Consider the following 15,832-nt stretch of genomic DNA (forward strand, 5'->3'; position numbering starts at 1 on the left):
CAGCATAATAAATGAAAAAAAAGTGCACTAATAAATTTCAGAGTAACACTGATGAAGTGATTTTTAAAACCTTCTGAAAAGAAACAAGTGAGAGTCAGAATAGCATCAATTTCTAAACTTTAACAATGAAAGTTAGAAAGCAAGAGTTAAACAACTTTAAAATCCTGAGTTACCAGGGGCGATAGAGATTTTGTCTTAAAAAAAAAAAAAAATTCTGAGTAAACATTGAGTAAAAATGATTTCCAATACACTCTATACTCACTAAAAGTATATACTAAGTGTGTGGGTAGAATAAATATATTTTCTGATATGTGAGCTCTTAGAAAACTGAGTTTTCATTCACTCTCAGAAAGTGATGAGAGAATATGCAAAACAAAGAATTGAACCAAGAAAGTAGAAGAGGTGGAATCCAAGAAATAGAGGTCAAACACAGAAAAGAAGAAAAGGATATCATTGTTCCAAGATAATAGTGTATACACATTCTGAGAACTATAGCTGTGCAGGTCTATAGAATAACTAATTCAAACTGGAAGAAGACAATGAAGAATGTTACAAAGTATGATTCTAAAACGATGTGGAAATAAAATATATCGCATTGTTTGACCATAGTAAATATATTTTACAGTTTTATTGGAGAGTTTAGGGCTGGGTAGTGATCAAAACATAAAAAACAAACAAACAAACAAAAAAAAACTAAGCAAATAAAGACAACTGTTAACTTTTAGATAAGTAATAGTAATACAACAAATATTTACTACAAATTAGAATAATAAGGATGTCAGAGTGTTGGTATGAAGAAAGGAAGTAATATAATAATACCTAACACTGAAGTTCTATTCAAGGGCTTATTATGTGCCAAGCACTCTGTTACATACTTCATTTGAATTAGTTTATTTAATCCTCACAGTAATTCTATAAAATGAGTACTGCTACTACTGTCCTCATTTTACAGGTAAGACAAGTAAGGTAAAATCCTTTTTCTGAATCACAAAGCTAGTGTGCATAAAAGCTGGGATTTAAATCTGACAGTGTACAGGGTAAAAGATTTTGCTCCTGACCACATAATTGTAGTCCTTCCCATCCCCTTTTACTGCCTACTCATTTCTCCAGATGAGATGAGACCTGGACCCTATTTCCAATATCTTCATATCCCACATATTTGATAACATGCTTGTTCTTAGGCTGCCCAGAGTCTCCTGTTTCCATGCTCCCCACCTATCACTTGGCTCTCTCGAATATTGGATTTGTGTCTGAACTGGACTCCAGTGGATTCAGCACCTTGAACTACTCTAATGAGCAGAGTTAATACAGTTCATATTTCTCCTTACATCTGAAGAAGAAGGTAGATTGATCTATTAGATATTTGTTTTCTTCATTTCCTTTCATTCTCTTACATATATTTACAGTTACAGAATAGATTTTTTCACTGCATAATTTAGTATAACTACATAAGTCAACTCATTTGGTTATCTGTATTTTTCTCCATGAACAGCTTTATGACAATGGACAAGAAGATTTGAAAGTAAAACTTGAACAAATACATAGGAAAGTTTAGGCCGGGTGTAGTGGCTCATGCCTGTAATCCCAGCACTTTGGGAGGCTGAGGTGTGCATATTGCTTAAGCCCAGGAATACAAAACCAACCTAGGCAAATAGCAAAACCCTACCTCTACAAATACATACGTGTGCGATATATATGTGTGTGTGTGTGTGTGTGTGTGTGTTCAGTTTTGGGAAATTTAGAGATCCTTCTAGGGTGACTAACTGTCCTAATTTGCCCAAACCTGTTGAGTTTCCTGGGATTCAGGACTTCCAGTGTTAAAATTTGGAGAATTCCAGTAAGACGAAATGATTGATCACTTTTGTCAGAATCTTGACTTTGGTATTTAACGTTTGTAGCCGCTAAGCTCTGAAGTACCCTCTTTTTCTGTGGGTCTGTAAGGTTGAGCTCTTACATCTTGATTGTCAAGAGTGAAATATTCAGGGAGATTTGGAAGAAGCAGAGATGTGTAGAGGAAGGGATTTTGCTTTGACATTTTTTAGATGGTGCTTGGAAAAACTAAAATTGTGGAGAAAACTCCTCATGTACTAGAGAAGAAAGCCCAGACTCTAGCCTAGTCTAGTGTTAGGAAACAGAAAGTAGCCCCTAGGTGTTGAGACAACCAAAATCCTAGAGAATCCTTGAGAATAAAGAGGATTTGCTGTGTTGAGCTGGACTCATGATCAATGCAAGGTTGTATGAAGTTAATGAGACTGATGGTAGATGACTGCTCAAATCAAATTGCCTTTACTAATGAGGATATGGCATAGATGGACCAGATAAAATAAGAGAAATTCTGCAATGATGATGCCATCAGAGACTATTCAAAGATGAACAATTTGCATTCCAAAGTATTCAGAGGGTTGTCTGGAAAAATTTACAAGACATTTGATACTTTTTTTTTTTGCAAAAATTATTGTCCTTGTCACCATAAAACAAAATCTAAATGTGAAGGATTTTGACTCATACTACTAATTAATTTTATCAAAATTCATAATCAAACATAATCATTCATTTATTGTTTAAACTATCACAATTATAATATATTTTGTGATCTATAAGATACAATATTTTCATAAAGTAATAACTCCATTGTTATTTTAGTTCCAAATCAAGTTTACTTCTGTACATCTGTTTCAGATCCTTAGTGATATTAGTCGTTTAAATCTAACAGGGTCTTAAAAACAGATATCAGCTAGACTTGAAGACATATGGTGCTAAATACTCAAATCTAGTTCCCACCACCCAAGCAAAGCTAAATGATAAACATAGTTATTTACTGAATGCTCAATAATGCTCATTACTGCCAAATATGTTACTTTCATTACCTTAGTGAGTGGTGGACCACAAAGTAGCAAACAAAAAGTATGAGTTATTTGTTCAGAGGTTGGTACTATTGAATTAGTTCTTATAAAGGAGTTTGTGTGTGAATGGTAAACTTTGAATAAAAGTTGTTGCCCATCAATAATTCCTCATTTTTGAAGCAGAAGTACCAGAACCGAACTCTGAAAATAAACACAGGCTAGTGTGCTAGTGGTATAAAACATTTTAAAATAGCTTATAAATTAAATGCTGCTTTTAAATGCAATTCACTTCATGGCCTTTTAAAATTTATTTTTTTAATTATCATAAAGTTAATCTTTTTGAGGAATTCTATGATTTTTAAGACATGTATGTATCTGTGTAACCACCCATGGCAATCAGGATACAAAACAGTTCCATTACCCCAAAAACCTCCCTCTTGTTCTACTTTTATAGTCATATCTCCCACTACCTCCAACCTCTGGCAACTAGTGATCTGTTCTCTATCACTATTGTTCTGCCTTTTGAGAACGTTATGTATGAAATCATATAGTATGATAGCTTTTAAGACTGGCTTCTCTTATTTAGTGTAATGCCTTTGAGATCCTTCCACACTGTATGCATTAATAGTTGGTTCCTTTTTATTCCTGAGTAATATTTTGTTCTTTGGATGTACCACAGTTTGTTTGTTCATCCATTAAAGGACATTTAATTTTTTCCAGTTTGGAGCAATTATGAGTAGAGCTGCTATTAACATTCATGAACAGATTTTTGGGTATACATAAGCTTTCATATTTTGGGGATAAATACCCAGGAGAGAAATCACTGAATTGGATGGTAAATGTGCATTTAATTTAATAAGAAACTGCCTGTGTTTGTCCGTTCTCATACTGCTATAAGGAAATACCTGAGATTGGGTAATTTACGAAGAATAAAGGTTCAATTGGCTCACAGTTCTTCAGGCTTAACAGGAAACTGACTGAGAGGCCTCAGGTAACTTACAATCATTGTGGAAGGTGAAGGGAAAGCAAGCATGTCTTGCCATAGCAGAGCAAGAGAAAGAGAGAGAGTGCAAGCAGAGGGGGTGAGGTGCCACACACTTCTAAACAGCCAGATCTCATAAGAACTCACTCACTATGATGAGAACAGCATGGGGGAAATCCATCCCCCATGATTCAGTCACCTTCCACAGGGCCTCTTCGCTGACATACAGGGATTACAATTTGAGATGAGATTTAGGTGAGGACATAGAGCCAAATCATATCACTGCCAAACCATTTTTATAATGGAGGAACCATTTTTTCATTCCTCCAGGAATGTATGAGGTTTTCATTTCCTCCACATATTTACTGGCACTTGGTATTATGCAAGCATTTTTTATTTTAGCCATCTGAAGAAATGAATAGTTGTTTCTCATAGCGATTTTAATTTGTATTTTCCTAATAGTCAATGACGCTAAACATCTTTGTATGTGCTTTTTTACTACCCCTTTGTCCTTTTTATTGAAGTTCAATCAAACTCTTTGCCCATTTTACAATTACAGGGTTTTTCTTTCTTTTTTTTTTTTTTTTTGCTTTAATATTATAGAGTTTTGAGAGTTCTCTATTACATGAATACAAATAAGTCATTTGTTCAATACATGTGACTTGAAAATATCTTTTCTCAAGCTGCAGTTTATCTTTTGATTCTGTTAATAGAGTCTTTCACAGAGCAAATTTGTAAATTTCTGATCAAGTTCAATTTATATATATATTCTTGTATGAATTATGCTTTTGGTGTCATAGCTGAGCAATGTTCCTCTAATCGAGGTCATGAATATTTTTTTCAAGTTTTCTTCTAAAAGCGTCATACACAGTTTTACATTTAGCTCTGTGAAACATTAGTAAAACATTTAGCTCTGTGGTCCATTTGGTGTTATATTTTTTATGTGGCATGAATTTCATGTCAAAGTTTACTTTATCTTAACTTATAGATGCCCGATTATGTCAACATTATTTTTTGAAAGCTCTGTATTTTTTCTTTTTAATTTATTTTTATTGTATATATTTAAGGTGTACAACACAATGTTTTGAAATACATACACATAGCGAAATGGTTACTGCAGTCAAGCAAATTAATATATCCATTCTATCATAGAGTCACCTTTTTGTGGGTGTTTGGTAAAAAGCACCAGAAATTTACTCTCTTGGCAAATTTCCAGTACAAAATACAATATTATTAAACTGTAGCTGCCATGTTGTACATTAGATCTCTAGATTTATTCATATTATATAACTATAACTTTATACCCTTTGACCAATATCTCCCACATGTCTCCTCTCTGCATTAGTAACTGCCATTCTATTCCCTATTTCTATGTGTTCAACTTGTATGGATTCCACATATAAAGGAGATCATGCAGTGGATTTTGTTTGTTTGTTTGTTTATCTCTGGTGTGCCTCAGCATAATGTCTTCTAGGTTTATCCATGTTATCATAAATGGCAGAATCTCCTCTTTTTTAGGGCTGAATAATATTCTATTGTATGTATACCACAATTTCTTTATCCCTTCATCCACTGATAGACACATAGATTGTTTATGTATCTTGGCTGTTGTGAATTATGCTTCAATGATCATGGGAATGCAGATATCTCTATGAGGTACTGGTTTCATTTCCTTTGCATATGTAACCAGAAAAGAGATTGCTAAATTATATGGTAGGTTTATTTTTATTTTTTTCAAGAGACCGCCATACTATTTTCAATAATTATTTTATAAATTTACATTCTCAAGAACAGTGTACAAAAGTTTTATTTTCTACACTCTTACTAAAATTTATCCTATTTCTCTTTGATAATAGTCATCCTCACAGGGGTGAGATGATATCTCATTGTGGTTTTACCTTTTATTTCCTTGATGATTACTAATGTTGAGTACTTTTTTATATACCTGTTGGCACCCCTTTATAAACCTTTTGGTAATTTTTATGTCTTCTTTGCCTATATGTCTATCAGATTTTATTTTTTATTTTAAATGCAGTTTATTTATTTATTTATTTACTTATTTATTTATTTATTTTTTGCTATTGAATTATGGGAGTTCCTTATATATTTTGGATATGAGGCCCTTGTCAAACATATAGACTGAATCTTTTCTCCCAATACATAAACTGCCTTTTCATTTTGTGGAATATTTCCTTTGCTGTGCAAAAGCTTTTTACGTTGAGGTAGTCCCATTTGTTTACGCTCGCTATTGTGGCCTGAGCTTTAGGTGCAGTATCCAAAGAATCATTACCAAAGCCAATGCCAGGGTTCTTTCCCTTATGTTTTCTTTTAGCAGTTTTACAGTTTCAGGTCTTGCATTTAAGTCTTTAACCCATTTTGAGTTGATTTTTGCTCATTTTATAAGATAAGGGTCCAATTTCATTCTTTTGTTTGTGGATGTTCAGTTTTTCCAACACCGTATATTGAAGAGACTGTCCTTTTCCCATTGTATATTCTTGGTGTCTTTGTTGAAGATCAGTTAACTGTATATGTTTGGACTGACTTATAGTCTTTCTATTACATTCCATTTGTCTATTTACCTGCTGTCTCTCTCACTCTCTCTCTCTGTATATATATAGATATAGCTATATGTTCTATTATATATCTATATAATATATATTCTAATATATATGTATATAATATATATTCTATTATATAGGTATATAATATATATATTCTATTATATTCCATTGGTGTGTTTATACCAGTGTCATATTGTTTTGATTATTATTGCCGTGTGATACAATTTGAAAGCAGGAAATGTGATGTCTCCAACTTTGCTTTTCTTTCTCAAGACTGTTTTGGCTATTTGGAGTCTGGGGTCTTTTGTAGTTCCATATAAATTTTAAAATTCTTTTCCATTTCTGTAAAAAATGCCATTGGAATTTCGATGGAGAAGGTGTTGAATCTATATATGACTTAGTAGAATGAACATTTTTATAATAATTATTCTTCTACTCCATAAATATGGCATATCTATTTATTTATGTCTTTTTCAATTTATTTAATGTTTTATAATTTTCAGGATACAGATTTTGCACCCCCTTGGTTAAATTTATTCTAAATTAATGTATTCTTTTCTTGTTAATGTAAATGGGATTGTTTTCTTGACTTCCTTTCTGGATAGATTATAACTGATGTAAATAAATACAACTGATATTTTTTATTATTTATTTACTTATTTATTTCGAGATGGAGTCTCGTTCTGTCATCCAGGCTGGAGTGCAGTGGCACGATCTCGGCTCACTGCAACCTCCGCCTCCCGAGTTCAAGCAATTATCCTGCCTTAGCCTCCCAAGTTGCTGGGACTACAGGCGCATGCCACCATACTAGGCTAATTTTTGTATTTTTAGTAGTGACAGGGTTTTGCTATGTTGGCCAGGCTGATCTCGAACTCCTGACCTCGGGTGATCCACCTACCTCCGCCTCCCAAAGTGCTGGGATTATAGGTGTGAGCCACGTGCACGTCCTACAGCTGATATTTTTAGGTTGATTTTTGAATGCTGACACTTTATTGAATGTGTTCATTAGTTCTAACAGTTATTTTTTGGAGGATTTAGGGTTTTCTACATATGAGATTACATCATCTGCAAACAGAGACAATTTAATGTCTTCCTTTCCAATTTAGATGATTGTTACTTTTTTTTCTTATCTGTTTGATCTTGCTAGTACTTCTTTACTATGCTGAGTAGATGTGGTGAGAGTGGGCAGCCTTACCTTGGACCAGATCTTAGAGGAAATGATTGTAGTCTTTCCCCATTGTAGTTAGCTGTGGGCTTTTCATAACTGGCATTTATTGTGTTTCAGACATTTACTTCTATACCTATTTAATTGAAAGTTTTTATCACGAATGGACGTTGAACTTTATCAAATGCTTTTTCTGCATATATTAAGACAATCATGTGGTTTTATTATTCATTCTGTTAACATGGTGTACCACATTGATTGGTTTGTGTATGTTAAACTACCCTTGCATCCCAGAGATAAATCTCATGTGGTCATGTCCTGAATGCTGTTTGCTAATATTCTATTGAGGATTTTTACATCTATGTTGACCAGAGATATTGACCTGTAGTTTGTTTTTTGTTTTGTTTTGTTTTGTTTCCCCCATGATATCTTTCTCTGGCTTTAGTATGAAAGTGATGTTGGTCTCATATAATAAGTTGGAAGTATTACCTCTATTTCAATTTTTTTGGAAGAGTTTAAGAAGTATTGGTATTACTTTTTCTTTGAATGTTTGGTAGAATTCAGTCATAAAGCCATCTGGTCCTGAGCTTTTCTCTTTTTCTCTTTTCTTTCTTTTTTTCTTTTTCTTTTTAGAGATGGAGTCTAACTCTATTGCCCAGGCTGAAGTGCAGTGGCATGATCATGGCTTACTGCAGCCTCAAACTCCTGGGCTGAAAAGATCCTCCTGCCTTGGCTTCTCAAAGTGCTGGGATTACACGTGTGAGCCACTGCACCTGGCTTTCTAGGAGTTTTGGGGTTTTTTTAATTGCAATTTTAATCTACTTATTATTAGTCTATGTGAACTTTCCATTTCTTCTTGATTCAGTCTTGGTAGATTGTACATTTTTAGAAATTTATCTATTTTTTCTAGGTTATCCAATTTGTAGGCATGTAAGAATTCAAATAGTCTCTTATCCTAAAAAAGGAGATTATCTCCTGTTTTATTTCTGATTTTATTTATTAGTGTCCCCCCTTTTTTGAGTTTTCTCTCTTTTTTTCCTTAAATCTAGGTAAGAGTTTGTCAATTTTGTGTATTTTTCAAAGAAATTTTTAAAATTTTTTTCTATAGTTTTAAAATTCTCTATTAGATATATTTTTGCTCTGTATCTTATTACTTTATTCCTATGCTATTACTTTAGGCTCAGTATCTTTTTATAGTTCCTTAAGGTATAAAGTTAGGATGTTAACTTGAGATCTTCTTTTTTAATGTTGACATTTATCGTTATAAACTTCTCTTAGTACTGTCTTTGCTGCATCCCATAAGTTTTAGTATGTTGTGTTTTCATTTCATCTCAATATATTTTTAGATTTTTCTTTTGATTTTCTTTTTGACCCAGTGATTGCTCAAGAGTGTTTACTTTGTTTCCATATATTTGTAAACTTTCTCATTTTCTTAACTATTATTCGTTTCTAGTTCTATTCTATTGTGACAGGAAAAGTTACTTGGTATGATTTGGATCTTTCTAAATTTGTTAATATTTGTTTTGTGACCAAACATGTGATTCTATACTCGAGAATGTTCTGTGTGCACTTGAGAAAAATGTATAGTAGTCTGCTGTTGAAGAGAAAGTTCTATAAATGCTTGTTAGGTCCACTTGATTTATAGCATTATTCAAGTCTACTGTTACTTTATTGATTTTCTATTCAGACGTTCTATTCATTATTGTAATTGGGGTATTAAAGTCTCATGCAATCACTGCATTACTATCAATGTCATCTTTCAGATCTGTCAATATTTATTTTCTATACTTAGATGCTCTGATGTTGGGTGCCTGTATATTTATAATCATTATATCTTAGCCTTGAATTGATCCTTTTAGCTTTTGTGTCCTTGGCTCTAAAGTGTTTCTTGTAGACAGCATGTATTTGGAACTTGGTTTACTTATTTATCCATTCAGTACCTCTGTATCTTTTTATCAGAGAGTTTAGTCCATTTACATTTTATGTAATTGTTGATAGGGAAGGATTTACTATTGGCATTTTGTCAACTGCTTTGTGTTTATCTTGTGATTCCTATGTTCCTTTATTCTCCCTTGCTGTCTTATTTTGTGTTTGTTTGTTTTGTTTGTCTGTTTGGTTTCTTTTGTGTAATTTTGATAGGTGTTTTTTTTTGTGTGTGTGTGGTTACTTAGGGGCTTACATAAAATTTCTTGTAACAGTCTGTTTTAAACTGACTGTTTTACACAACTTTATCCACATACAAGAACTGCATGTTTACCTCTCTTCCTCCCATATTATATGCTTTAGATGTCTAAATTTACATTTAATGATCTTATATATCCATTAACATAATCTAAATTATAGTTTTAAAACTAATTTTGTCTTTTCCCTTTTATAGTAGAATTAAAAGCATTTATCCACCACCTTTACACTAATGGAGTATTTTTTTGTCTATGTATTTGCTTTTACAGAAAATTTCGTACTTTCTTATGCCCTCTTTTTGCTGTTTAGCATCCTTTTGTTTCACTTTAAAGAGTTTCTGTTACATTTCTCATAAGACAAGTCTAGTAGTGATAAACTCGTTCAATCTGTGTTTGTCTGAGAGCATCTTTTTCTTTCCTTCATTTTTAAAGGACAGTTTTGGCAGGTATAATATTCTTGGTTTATAGTGTTGTGCTTGTTTGTTTTTGCTTCAGCACTTTGAATATATAGTCTCACTCCCTTCAGGTCTGCAGGGTTTCTGCTGAAAAATCCACTGATAGAAGAGTTCCCCTTCTATGTAACAAGTCACTTTTTTTATTGTTGCTTTCAAAATTCTCCTTTTGTCTCTAATTATTAACAATTTGCTTATAATATGTCTTGATGTAAGTCTGTTTAGATTCATCTTATTTTATGTTCTTTGAGCTTCCTAGATTTGGATGTTTTTTCCCCCTGGTTTGGGAAGTTTTTAGCTATTATTTTTTGAGTACTTTCTTTTCCTTTCACTATTTTATTTCCTTTTGGGACCCCCATTATGTGTGTATTTGCCTGCTTGATGGTGTTCCATAAGTCACTTAAGCTATCTTTACTTTTCTCATTTTTCTTTTTGCTCCTCTGATTATTTCCAATGACCTGTTACTGAGTTTGCTGATTGTTTCATCTGCTTGATATAGTCTGTTGTTGAATCCCTCTATTGAATTTTCAGTTCTGTTATTGTATTTTTCAACTCTATGATACCAATATGGTACCTTTTTATATTTTCTCTCTCCTTGTTAAAATTCTCACTTTGTATGTGCATTGCTCTCCTGACCTTGGTGAGTATCTCTATGATTATTGCTTTTAATTTTCTGTTAAGCAACACATGTTGATCAATTACATTCAGTTCAGTAGAAACAGTCTGCAGATTTATTTTGGTGTTCTGTTTGAAACATGTTTCTCTATTTTTTTATTATTTCTGCATTTTCCTTGGCTCTCTGTGTTGGTTTCTGCACATTAAACAACCACATCTCTCTATCTTGACAGAATAGCCTTATGTAAAAGATAAGCTTACCCAATCAGCTCAGCCAGAGGTTCCAAGTGCCTCTCAAACCTTTATGTTGGTCCAAACTGCAATCCATGTTCTTACTGGGCCCCTAGAAGATTAGGCTCTACCAAGTCCCATCAATGCCCCAAGGCAGCTGAGATAGAAGGCAGTTCCTCAGGAAGCAGCTGAAGAAGCTGAGGTGTTATAAGTATGACCTGGTTTCCTTTCGCCTCAGGGCAAAGTGGGGAACTGGTGTTTATCTCCCACTCACTCCACGCTAAGTCAGGTAGAGGTTCTGTGCAGACACTTATGTTCATATTCAGACCATACACTTTCAGCCCATTGCTTTGCTCTTTGTTGCCAGGCATCTGGTGAATGTCAGGTTCTTAACTCTCAAAGACAAGAAGGTTAGCTTGAGGTTTGATTCTGCCTCTAGGGTAAGCCAGGGAGAAAAGAGACAAGAAGTGCCTACGTGCCCATTCAGGCTTTCAGAGTACTAATAATTGCTTGCCCTTTCAGCTCCCAAATATAAGCTAATTAAAAGCCTGACTCATGTCAGAAGCTAGAAAGTTAAGGTGTTAGTGGGCAGTCAAACCTCTTCTAGTGAGAAACAGAGCTCGATGTTTTTGCCTGCTTCCTCTGCACTGAACTAGGGAAAATAACCCCTGATAGTGTTCCTGTGCCCATTTAAAACCACTTTCTTTCTTTATGTTCCTGAAGACTCACAAATGCTGAGCCCTGTTAACTCCTAAGTGATTTAAGAGCCAGTCTCTTGTATGTGAGCTGTAAAAGTTGGAGTGTTTGTTGTGTGGATAAACTGTCCAAAAAGTGGCTAGAAATTAAATTTATTTTTATCATTGGAGCAAGCCATGGGGGAGGAGACACAGGTAACACTCAAACACCTGTTCAGGCTCTTGAAGCTCTCATTAATTCTCTACTCCATCAACTCCCACATGCAAGCTACTTAAAAGTCCAATCCTTAAATAGCAACTGAAAATGTGTGCAATTCTTCCAAGGAGGAACTGGGGGCTGAAACTTATTGCCTGTTCATCTGTGCTGAGCCCTGGGAGAATGCAGACTGACTATTTGTTCTTTATAGTCCTGAGGGACTGACAAATGCCAAGCCCCATTTACTCACAGAACTCAGTGGGAGCTTCAGAGTTCCTCCAGTGGGAGCTGTAAAAGTTGGGGTGATATATGTGTGACTCAAGCCCTTCATTCCTCAAGGAGGAGCTGGAAATGAAGGGTTCCCTACAGATTGTAATGCACTGTAACTGGGGTGGTATTTGTGGCTGAAGTGTGTCTCGGGGGGGGGGGGGTGGTTTATTTTCTGTTTTGTTTTTTTACCTGTTTCAATGTGGATTGTCATTTGTAGTATGGAGTCTCTCAACTAGTGCCTGAATTTATCTCAGAGGGAATTATTCCATGTGTAACCATTTAATTGTTGCATCTGTGGGAGGAGAAAAGTCAGGCTCCTCTTATTCTGCTACCTTGCTAACCTTAAAAACTATTATTTCTTAATTGATTTGCTTTTGTATGTTTTCAAGAACAAATGGCTATATTCTGCAGATTTATTTCTGGACTCTCCAATTTATTCCATTGATTTATGTAGCATTACTTTTCACAATGCACACTATCCTGACTACTGTAGCTTTATAGTACAGTAGGGTGCTTTCTTCAACTTTATTCTTTTTTTTTTTTTTTTTTTTACCATTTTATATATATATATTTTTTTATTTTTTAAATTTATTTATTATTATTATACTTTAAGTTCTAGGGTACATGTGCATAACGTGCAAGTTTGTTACATATGTATACTTGTGCCATGTTGGTGTGCTGCACCCAACTCGTCAGCACCCATCAACTCGTCATTTACATCAGGTATAACTCCCAGTGCAATCCCTCCCCCCTCCCCCCTCCCCCCTCCCCATGATAGGCCCCGGTGTGTGATGTTCCCCTTCCCGAGTCCAAGTGATCTTTTTTAAAATTGTTCTAACTATTCTCTTTATTTTGCTCTTCCATAAAAATTTAAAAATCATCTTGCCTATACCAATGCAAAATTCTTCTGAGAATTTTGACTGATATTGTGATAAATCTGTAGATTAATTTGTGGAGAATTGACATTTTATTATAATTAGTGTTTCAAACCAAGAACATCCTATCTACCTCCATTGATTTATGCCTTTTTTATTACTTTCATCAGTATTATGTAGTTTTTAGCATAAAGCTTTTGTACATGCAATGTTAAAATTATACCTAAATATTTATTTTTGTGGAATCTATTATATATAACATTGTTTTTGTTCAATTTTACTTTCAGACTGTACATTGCTGGTATATAGAAATATAATTGATTTTTTTATGCTAATCTTGTATCCTACAGCCTCTAGGAATTTTGTAAAGCTACCCTGGGTTTTATTACACAGGAAATCATGTTCCGGTGTATAGGAATAATTTTTTATTCCTTTCTTTCCAAGCTGTATGTCATTCATTTTTTTTTTTTCTTGCCTTATACAATGGTTCAGATTCCACTACTATTTTGAGTAGAAGTTTTAAGAGTGGAGATGTTTGCCTTGTTCCTGCTATTAGCAGGTAAATCACTTAGTCTTTCACCAATAAATATGCTTCCTATAGGTTTTTTGTAGATATCCTTTATCAAGTTGAGAAAGTTTCCTTTTATTTCTAGTTTAATACAAGCTTTATATAATAAATAAATGTTGTATGTTACAAAATACTTTTTCTGCATGAGTTAATATAATCATATATTTCATACTGTCAATATGGTGAATATGTTGATCTGCTATACACCAACAGTGACCAACCTGAGACACAAATCAAGAACTCAACCCCTTCATAACAACTGCAAAATAATAAAATACTTAGAAATATACCTAACCAAGGAGGTGAAAGACCTCTACATGGAAAACTACAAAAGACAGCTGAAAGAAATCATAGACAACACAAACAAATGGAAATACATCCCATGCTCATGATTGGGTAGAATCAATGTTATGAAAATGACCATACTGCCAGAATTCCCATGAAACTACCACCATCATCCTTCACAGAACTAGAAAAAACAATCCTAAAATTAACATGGAACCAAAAAAGAGCCCACGTAGCCAAAGCAAGACTAAGCAAAAAGAACAAATCTGGAGGTATCACATTACCCGACTTCAAATTAACTATAAGGCCTTAGTCACCAAAATAGCATGGTACTGGTATGAAAATAGGCACATAGACCAATGGAGCAGAATGGAGAACCCAGAAATAAAGCCAAATACCTACAGCCAACTGATCTATGACAAAACAAATCAAAACATTAAGTAGGGAAAGGATACCCTATACAAAAAAGTGTACTGGGATAGTTGGCAAGCCACATGTAGAAGAATGAAACTGGATCCTCATCTCTCACTGTATTAATCCATTTTCACACTGCTGATAAAGACATATCTGAGACTGGGGAGAAAAAGAGGTTTAATGTACTTACAGTTCCACATGGCTAGGGAGGCCTCACAATCATGGCAGAAGGCAAGGAGAAGCTAGTCACATCTTACATGGATGGCAAGCAGGCAAAGAGAGAGAGCTTGTGCAGGTAAACTCCCATTTTCAAAACCATCAGATCTCATGAGACATATTCACTATCACAAGAACAGCATGGGAAAGACTCGACTCCAGTATTCAGTTATCTTCCCCCAGGTCCCTCCCACAACACATGGTAATTATAGGGGCTACAAGATGAGATTTGGATGGGGGCACAGAGCCAAACCATATCACTCACCTTATAGAAAAATTACGCAAGATGGATGAAAGACTTAAATCTAAGACCCAAAACTATAAAAATTCTAGATAATAACATTAGAAAAACCCTTCTAGACATTGGCTTAGGCAAAGACTTCATGACCAAGAACCCAAAAGCAAATACAACAAAAACAAAGATAAATAGATGAGACTTAGTTAAACTAAAAAGCTTCTGCACAGCAAAAGAAATAATCATCAGAATTAACAGACAACACATAGAGTGGGAGAAAATCTTGACAATCTATACATCCAATAAAGGACTAATATCCAGAATCTACAAAGAGCTCAAACAAATCAGCAAGAAAAATACAAGTAATCCCATCAAAAAGTGAGCTAAGGGCATGAATACATAATTCTCAAACAAAGATATACAAATGGCCAACAAACATATGAAAAAATGCTCAACATCACTAATTATCAGGGAAATGCAAAACAAAACCACAAAGCAAGACCACCTCACTCATGCAAGAATGGACATAATCAAAAAATCAAAAAATAATTGATGTTGACGTGGGTGGAGTGAAAGGGAACATTTCACACTACAGGTGGGAATGTAAACTGGTACAACCACTATGGATAACAGTGTGGGGATTCCTTAAAGGACTAAAAGTGGAACTATCATTTGATCCAGCAATCCCACAACTGGATAACTACCCAAAGGAAAAAGAAGTTATTATATGAAAAGAATACTTGCACACACGTTTATAGCGATACAATTCGCAATTGCAAAAATATAGAACCAGCCCAAATACCCATCAATCAACAAGTAGATAAAGAAATTGTGGTATATATGCACCATGGAATACTACTCAGCCATAAAAAGAAATGAAATAATGGCATTGGCAGCAACCTGAATGAAATTGGAAACAATTATTTTAAGTGAAGTAGCTCAGGAATGGAAAACCAAACATCATACGTTCTCACTTATTGGTGGAGCTAAGTTATGAGGATACAAAGACGTAAGAACAACTCAATGAACTTTGGGGACTCTGGTCAAAG

Source organism: Papio anubis, chromosome 6, assembly GCF_008728515.1.
Source record: "Papio anubis isolate 15944 chromosome 6, Panubis1.0, whole genome shotgun sequence".
NCBI classification, from domain to species: Eukaryota; Metazoa; Chordata; class Mammalia; order Primates; family Cercopithecidae; genus Papio; species Papio anubis.